The sequence below is a fragment of the Carassius carassius genome, chromosome 13 (assembly GCF_963082965.1).
Source record: "Carassius carassius chromosome 13, fCarCar2.1, whole genome shotgun sequence".
In the NCBI taxonomy this organism is placed as follows: Eukaryota; Metazoa; Chordata; class Actinopteri; order Cypriniformes; family Cyprinidae; genus Carassius; species Carassius carassius.
This window is the reverse complement of record NC_081767.1, coordinates 26,341,960-26,351,968: the sequence shown is the minus strand read 5'-3', so window position 1 is coordinate 26,351,968 and position 10,009 is coordinate 26,341,960.

Genomic DNA, 10,009 nt, shown 5'->3' with positions numbered 1-10,009 from the left:
TCAAGTAGTTAGTTACTAGTTACTTTGGGTCATATATACTGAGCCTATTTTTATTTAGATATATAGATAAAATGTATGTAATGTATGTGTGCGTGTATAAATGTATATATTTCATCAGCCTTTACTCCAATTTATGTAATTTATTATAAAACCCTGTCTGTTTACTTAAGTAACAGATATAGGTGTCATACCATAACATATTTTTAATATGACTGACTTTATATTAAATGTGAATTTAACATTGAAAGTTAATGTGATATAAATATTGCTACTAATCTTTCATTGTTCAGAAAGAGAGCAAATAACATTTACATTATTAAAGATAATTTTCACAGACAGTCTAGATTTCAATCACTCTCAGAAACTCCCATTAAAATCACTGAAACTGTTAACACTGTGAAATCAATATTTAATTAAAGATTCGTACAAACATCTGCACTTTGTTGTTTCTGACGAGAGAATTCGCCAGAAAGAGGTATTCAGTCAGTGAGCGAGTGAAGGAAGCACCGGCATTTTAGCGATGACTCATCGGAACACCTCTGATTGGCCAATGCTTTAATAAGCTCAAAAGAATCATGTGTGATTGGTTATAATGCGCAGTGCTGCATGAACGCATCTATCTCTGGCTCAGCGCCAGCAAGCGATCACAGATCTGAATTTAGCAGCTGATTATATGACTTGCTGAACGTACTCACGCCGGTGTGATTGTATTAAAATTAATAAAATCTTAATCGGCTATTTTTTGTCTTTTGGAAGCTGCATTCAACTTGACTCCCCTCTGTTATAAGCCACACACGTACAACAAACTAATGTCAGTGGTATCGTGTACTGTAATCGAATGTAGCCCAAGTTATTACCTGTTAAACAGTAGACAGCACACGCGGTGTTCATCTAATAAGGATCTCCATCGCTAGCAAATAATAGCCTTTGCAGATTTCAATTCAGTGCAGTTCCAGCCACGTTTTCAACGCTCTTTCTGTAGTTAAACGTTACAACTCCGAGTGAACCACTTCAGACGCTCAGCGCGTGCGGCAGGGAACTGAACGACTCATTCAAACTGATTCATGAACCAATTCACTCGTTTGCCAATTGGTTTGATCAAGCCGTTGAACAGAATTGACTCAAAAGAAAGAATTATCCGCGAAAGGGCATCGCTCATTGCCCAGAGAAAAGTAGACGGCGCGTTTGGAATAAACTGAAGCACCTAACATTTATTGCATTAAGATAAAGTAACGAGAGGAGCGTCGCCCAAAGTAACGAAGTAAAAGTACAGATTTTCCCCCAAAAATTTACTCAAGTAAGAGTATAAAGTACCCATCTTTAAATATACTCCGAAAAGTATTCGTTACCCCAAAAAATTACTCAAGTAAATGTAACGAAGTAAATGTAACTCGTTACTACCCACCTCTGCTGTAGAGTTAGTACAAAAATATTTAATATGTTAAAATGATATATATTCTTGCAAATGTCTCTCAAAGTTTTAATGTTATTAAACAGAAGTTCAGTTTCTGTGAATCCATGTATACTTGCTTTTCTGTCTGAGAAGATAAATGGAGCGCCATCCATTGGTTGGGTTTTTTAATGCTATAAATAATTATTTTATTGTTTTTTGGTGTAACATAAAATTAATAAAGAGGAAAAACATAAGCATTATATTATGAATCCTTGAATGCTATGAAACAAAAAACGTATAGATGTTTTGTGCTAAAATAAAACAATAAACCATGAGGAAGATTTCAGACACATTTATTATTTGTTGAAGTACTACTTGTTAACAATAGTAAAAACAATGGGACAATAAACTCAGCATCAACTGTGCCTATGTAGATTCTTCTTTTAACTTTATGAGACATTACATATTTATGTACATTTACATTTAAATATGAATATATTTGAATACAATTCGTACATTAACTAATGATCTGGTAACCATATGTAAGGGCTTTTTTGCATTGCTCCAAGGTTATCATTATTCTAAACCCCAGGTGAAAGTATGTTTCAAACTTGTAATTTAGAAGTGGGGTAAGCACTGCTTTTTCCCAGAGTTATAATTCATGCTCTGGAGCAGGTGTTAACCCCACATTGTAGTGTCAAACAGATTGAAACAGTGTAAGTATGATGTTACGGCTGGGGTTTAAAACAGACAGCCAATCATATGCAGGTAGTAAACAGTGCTTTTGATGTCTGAGGAAAAATATCAATTGGTGATGGAAAACACCTGACTTGAAGTGATAGGAGACTGTTTTACCTGTATAGTTCGAAAAAAGGTATATTCAAGAAAAAAAAACTTGATATTAAAACTTCATAGCAAGAGCCTTTATGTGAACAGGTCACATGCTGAAGTCATCCAATCAATAAAACTGACACCACAAATATGTAAAAAAAGAACTGTTACACAGGGTTAGATAGCGGATTAGATGCCCATGATTATTTTTAAAACAGGAGTCTGTTTAACCTGGGTTTAGAATGAACCAGGGTTAACTCTTTCAAGTGTAAAAAGCCCAAAGGCTTGTTAAGTCATTAACAATGACTTAAAAAAAAGATACAATATGTATTTACATTATGATTGTGATGTGTAAAAGCACATAATAATAGTACTATGTTAAGGGGTACAAAAACAAACATTTAGTACATGGCATAACTATGAATTAATCAGTACTGCAGCTGGCTTTGGTTCTCATGGGAAAGTTCTGTCTGTGTTAAGGGATTCACCATCAGTGTAGACCAGGAAACCAAGTTGTGTATCGTCCCTCTTTGCTGTAAATCGCATATCTGTCCTCCCCTTAATTCTTTAAATGCTTAGTCAGGGAGCAGATTACAGCAAACTTTATGGTTAGAGAACCATAGGTTAAAAAAAAAAGCCTTGGTCCATTGTTAGATGCTAGTTTAATGATGCTATAGTATGACAAGGCATACGTAAAAATGTATGTAAGCCAAAAAAAAAAAAAAAAGAGCTTTAAGAGTATTATGCATAGCCATCATTTCAGAAGTGACAGAAATGTCAAATACAATAATTTTATGTATGTAGCCTAGCCTACACTCTAAAAACTCCTGGGTTGTAAACAACCTAATTTGGGTTATTTTGGCAACCCAGTGCTAGGTCAAAAAGGGACAAACCCAACCAGTTGGGTTATTATGTTTAACCCAGCATGCTGGGTTGCTTTTTTATGGTTTAAAATTACTACATTGCAGGGTTAAAAAAAACAGAGAGGGTGTTTTTTTAAATCACTGTATTTCAGAAGGAAACCGACTGTATTTAGAAAATGTTCTTTTTCATTTTGCATGTAATGCTTGATAAGGCAGCGTTTGTGAGCTCAGCGCTGCTTTGCAGCAGTTACCGGAGAAACCTCCACCTCTCCTGCTCTTAAAGCACGTCCTGCTGGCAGAAAATGAATTTTCAGAGTGCTGCCATGAATTGAGTGAAAGGATGTGGGAAACACTGCATTGTTAGGCTAAAATGAACCCAAATTGAGCTAGGCATTATACCTACAAATCTTGTTCATTTTAAAAATCATTTATACACACAAATAATAACTATCAAAAGGTAAGAGGAAAAGTAAAAAAAACAAGAAAAAACTAACATGCATGTAAGAAGAAATGCAAAAAGTATGGCATTAACAGCTACAGAGCTCAAAGTATTGAAAATTTCTTGAATATACATTAAGATCAAATTTAACTTTGTTACATTTTATATATTGAATAAAAATATACGAACACACTATTATACAATAAATTTACAATTAGTTAAGTTCTTAAACTATTCTAGCATGACAGTACACAAATAAACCATAACATTAACACTGATATTATAACATTTAAGACGTGTGTGTGAAAGAATGTGAGCATGTGTATGAATGACAGTGTAAACTCTTCTACTAAACAACACAGAACAAGCATTTAACATTGTTTTTACAAATTACACACTTACAGTTTGTTTAATAGTCCATGAATACAGATCATGCATCACTGTCAACTTTAATGATCTCTTTAGCATAATTGATGTAGTCATGAAGTCCCATCAGCACATGTGACATCTTTTCCATCATCCAGGGCAGCGTCCTCCTTTAAAACCACTGTTGCATCATTTAAGGGGAAAGAACAATCACTTCTTTGACCAGCATTCATCCCAGTCACTGCCTGCTCTTCATCAGTGGCCTAAAAAGAGAAACACATCTGAAAAAGAGAAAACATTTAATTAAACTATATCCATTTTAAGGTAGAGGTGTATTCACATCAGTAAGGATAGGTAAATAACCTGTTTTTATAGTTTTAACACTTTGAGTGGTTGTTTAATGTCTCTGTCTACCACAGTGCTCTAGAATGCTATAATGGCAGCACTAGTGTGAGGGCATGCGATATTGTTTGAATAAATATTGCTTTCAGAAAGCTACTTCTTTACTGAAACATTAAAAGAAACATGACATTCACATACCTCACAAATGTCCATGTACGTGGAGGGCTGCTCTTTAAAGGGTTAGTTCACCAAAAAATAGAAATGGTTATAATTTACTCTCTCCATGTTGGTCCAGACCAGGATTAGGCAAGTTCGGTCCTAGAGTTATTACAATTAATGAGCTCTATGAACAATGCATGGCAAAAAAGAAAAAAAAAAGTCCCTGTACACAGGATTTTTTATTTTTTTTGCCATAAGTCTATAAATTTTGTTACATCTTTACTATAGTGATAATTTTGACTTATGTCTGTTCTAGAGACATTACAACTTTTTGATAAAGCTCTAATTGGTTTTCTTTTGGAAATATGATTCAAATTAATCCTGAATGCATTTATGACTGTAAAAGCATATCGGTGTGTGTCACAATCGCAAAATTGATCAAAGAAATCGGGATAGTTTTTTTTTTTTTTTTTTTTTATTGCACAGCCCTAGTTCATTCAATAAATACAGTTAACAATCTAGCTTCTGAGTGAAGTTATTAACCCAACAAATAGCGGGGTCAGTTAATTTTTTTGAAGTGGGCTGTGCAAACATATGTGTGTGGTTGTGTGGGCCGCGAGTTGACAAAGGTTGGGAACCACTGATCTTGATTATAAATGGATTAACAAAAAAAATGAGAAAATTAAAATTAGATTTATTTGTGTTGTAAAGTCAGTCAAAAGTCTTATAGGTTTGGAACGGCAAGTCAGTTATTTTTTTTGTGAACTATTCCTTTAAATTTAAATTAAATTTAATTAAAATTTATGCATTTAGCAGACGCTTTTATCCAAAGCGACTTACAGTGCATTCAGGCTACCAATTTTTACGTATCATGTGTTCCCAGGGAATCAAACCCCCAACCTCGTGCTTGCTAAGGCAAAGCTCTACCAATTGAGCTACAGGAACACTTTAAGAGGGAAGACCAGGAATGATGACTCTCCAAATCAGACAACTCCAAATATGGTTTGAGTTCTGCAATGAAAAACACAGACAATGGTTTTAATGAAATATGAACACGTAATCACACTGTTGTTGCATCAAAATGTGAAGTAAACAGGCAGAAGACAACAGAAACATTTATTTGTCTAAAAATTACTTGCATAAATCTCAAAAGAATGATGCTCTCCTGTGTCTTTGGCTTTTAACATCTACAAAAAAAAAAAACAACAACATTATTTTACTCTTAGTAAAAAAAAAACAACTTATAACAGATAACATGAAATTATGAAGTTTGCCCTTAACTTGCCTTAAAATTTATTTCCCTGTCTTCTGAAGAAGCTGAGAAAAATTGCCTCCTCCTCATACAAGCAGACTTCTGTGTCCTTAACTCCAAAGTTAGTTTGAGTTCTGCAAAGAAAAAAGGGACATCAATGGTTTCAATAAAATATGAACATATAATCACACTGTTGTTGCATCAAAATGTGAAGTAAACAGGCAGGACACAACAGAAACATAAATAAAAAAAAATAAAAAAAACTCACATCACTCTCAAAAGAATGAAGTTATCTTGGCTCTGGATTTCAACATCTACAAAAACAAACATTATTTTAGTCTTAGTAAAAAAAAAAAGATAACATGAAGGAATTCTTTAGTTTACTAGCCTTAAACCCGTCTGTCCCTCTCTTCAGAAGAAGCTGAGAACACCGCCTCCTCCTCACACAGTCTGTGACTCCTCACACAAACAGCTTCTGTGTCTTTAACTCTCAGGGCGGGGACAATGAAGACACGAGCTCAACAACTCTAAAATATTACATGTGAAACATAGTTTTAACAATTACCACTTCAAAAGCCTCAAAATAATTATGCTAGTCTTTTTTATATAATGGCGTTTCCTTTAGGAGACTGACGTACATTCAGTTTAAACGCGATAAGATAACAAATTAATATGAGCGTAACCGTAACCATAACCATCTATTAACACCTCAAAAAGTGCAGATATTGCAAAATCTTATGTAAATATGACATAAGACACTCACAGAAGTTATATTAAAAGTACCTCTTCCGTTCAGTAACTTTAAAGGAGGCCATTAAGACCTCCGTTTCTGAGGCGAAAACCACATTCACGTATTTTTCTATATAACATTGTTTCCGCCTTTCATAAAACCGGGTAAACAATAAACGATAACATTACATTTTGAATCTTTACTTACCATAATGTCTTTCAATCGCTTCTCGCTTCTTTTACGCTGAGAAAATGGCGGCTGCTCGCACTGGAGACGTACGATCTTAACGTGATGTGCATGTTCTCCTTCATGTCCACGTTCCCAACCCAGCGCCGCTGGGTTATAATCCAGACCAATTTTCAACCCAAACTTGGGTTAAAACAACCCAATGTCCTACGCAGCGGTCTCAACCCAGCATTTGGGTTGAAAAAACTCTTTTTAGAGTGTATATATTATCATAATTATAAGAATAAGGTAGAATAAGGTATAAAATATACATTATACATATACATTATAGTTTCTGTACTGTAATAAATTATGTCAATTAGCACTGCATTATTCATAAATTTTATTTATTGTGTCAACTGATGTTGAAGGACACCACAGAGCCCAGATAGATGACCAGCCCAAGTAAACAGGAAACACAAATCTGTTTGGTCTCCATAATGTCACACAAGCTGTAGACATAAAAAGACATTGTCATCAAAGGTGTTTTGTGTCACTTTTTGGCACTATTAAAAATGTAAAAAATAGTTCTCAAAAACCCCAACTAATTGTAAAAAAAATGTATCAGTCTTTAAATTAATATTCTGCATCACACATGCCGAATTAATCCTTTTTATTTCTGTATAACATTTTAATAACAAACATTGTCATTGAATTATTTTTATTATGTGATTTTTGACCATTAATGTTTTAACCCCTCTGGTGGTCTTCAGTCAATTTTAGACTGAAAAATGTTATGTTCTGACTTTTTACATTTTATTTCATTAGAACGGTACTGATTAAGACCAAACTTGGTGACTTCTGTGGCCCTTGCTATGTGAACATACACACACATACAAAAATTTGGACATGATTAGAAAAGGTTAATTGGTCTTAGATATTCATATTCAAAAATGACCACCACAGGAAATGAGAAATATAAAAATACAGATATAGATATACAAGGAAATACAGAGCAATTTTCTGGTGTACAGTGTAATCAGCCATGATAAAGTAATCTTTAATAATGTATAAAAATACATCTAAATGGAAACATCTAATAAAAGTAATTATGGCAAAAAATACTCAAATAACTATAGAGTATATTTTTACATTACTTACATTACTCTCTGAATGAATACCTCTTTCTGGTGAATTCTCATGTCAGAAACAAAGTGCAGATGTGTTTACGAATCTTTAAATAAGATACTGATTTCACAGTGTAAACAGTTTCAGTGATTTTAATGGGAGATTTTGAGAGTGACTCTAGAATGTCAGTGAAAATGTTCTTCGATAAATGTGCTTTGCTCTCTTTCTGTACAATGAACGATTAGTAGCGGTTTTTATATCTTATTAACTTTCAATGTTAAATTCACATTTAATATAGCCTAAAGTCAGTCGTGTTAAAAATATGATATGGCATGACACCCATATCTGTTACTTAAGAAAACAGACAGGTTTTTAAGCATAGTAATAGATTACATTATTAGGCTACTTCCATTGCATATTATAACAATCTATGAAGGTGATAATCGAGATATTCCATGATATAGTCCATGCGTCTGAGAATGTTTAAAAAAAATGAAAAAAATTAATAAAATAAAAATAAATTAAAGCTGCAAGCAGCATTTATCGGGGTTTAAGCAGTTTAGGCCTTTGGGGTGGTCTCTGCCAACCTGGATGTATGGATGACATTCAAACACATCTTAAATGGAGAATAGGCTGACAGACAGACACACAGACTAAAATTTAATGATTAAACTAGTTTTTAAGAGTTTAAATGTAATTTTCAGGTTTCACTGTAATCATAATGTGGCAAAATTGTGTCTGTACACAGTAAAAAAGGTTGTTTACCGCTTCACTCCGCTCAAATTTTAACGATCCAGTCAGCAATCAGCACGGACATTAACGGCAGCCTGCATGATTATGAAGGGTAATTAACTGTTAATATATTTGTATGATGCATATAACTGTTATAACATTAAGTAATGTGTCTGATACGTTAATTATTCTTTTTTTATACGTTAAAAAAGTTTTTATTCCCTTTAGTCCGTTTGTTTCCCCCAGAGAGGAATCCTATTCCTGTTTGTTCGCCATCATTAATACATTAAAAGATTAGCTGCAAAACTTTTTAGACAAGTATTACTTGAAGTTGATAAAAATGCCTGGTGAAATGTGAAAGTTTGACGAAATCATTAGAATTAAGCTAGAAAAGCAGCACAGACCATTTATCGGATCGGACCAGTGAAAGAAGCAGCTCGAGCGACTTGTGAGCTGAGCTCACACATCAGTCATGCAACATAAAACAGACTCTGCGAGAATCGTTTAAATGAACCTGCAATTTTCTGTTATAAAAGTTCAAAACCCAGACGAAAGAAAAGCGCGCAGTCATGAGGCAATCTGCTCTTTCAGCGGAAATTTATACCAGTGCCCCAAATTTACACTGGTATTACATAACGTTAAGAGGGGAGCGTAAAACAGAAGCCATATTCGTCTTAGCGCACCAGCACTAATTAATTGTACAGTAATAGTGTTTTTATGGTTTATTCATATTGAATATTGTTATGCATCTATCAGAATACCCTATAATTACAGCAATTTCTCTTATGTAGCTACACTGTAAAACATCACAGCCCAAATAAGTTATATGAACTTACTTTTCCTCTTTAAATTAAATTGTCATTTTAAGTTTTGGATACTGAACTTATGTTTATAAGTTATTGAAAATTTAAATGTAAAGTAATGTGTTGTCTTGACTTCTTCTGAGTTTTGTCTGGCTTGTAAAAGTTCATTTAACTCGTGTCTGTAAGTTATATGTTGGGGGAGGGTCGATACACGGAGAGCGCGAAATACAGAGAGAAGCCATCGCCATTTTGAGTTAATGCAGCTGCCTGGAGACCTTACACCAATTCATGTCGGGAACACAAAGAATTCGAGGAAGGTGAATTTTTGTTTTTTTATTTGTAATGATAAATTAATAATGTTGCGATTTATTGCATGTTAGCCAATTTGACTATGCTTTGCGAATGTAATACGACAACACAAGTTTTTCCCTCGTTAATTTACTGTTTTCCAGAGCCTCAAACGCTAAAATATTTATATCACTTCGGTTCACAGTGCTTATATTTTAATTGGTCTTCGGCCTGAAGTCTGCAGGTATTATTTTTTATTGCATTGACCGTGCTCCGTGAGTGACCGTGGTCAGTTGAGCCGCCATCTGTGAACACCCGGTCAAGCCTGTCGCCGCCCGCATTTTGCTGCACATCTGTTTGTGGATGTAAGGTGTCGCTTACAAAAAACGTCTTCCTCAGCTTTTTGGCCACGCCACGCATTTGTACGGTAATAAAAAAATAGACATGTTCAAATCCAGGCAGCGCTTGCTTGACCGGGTGTACGTTACACAGATAAAGACTCACTTGACTGGGGCAAT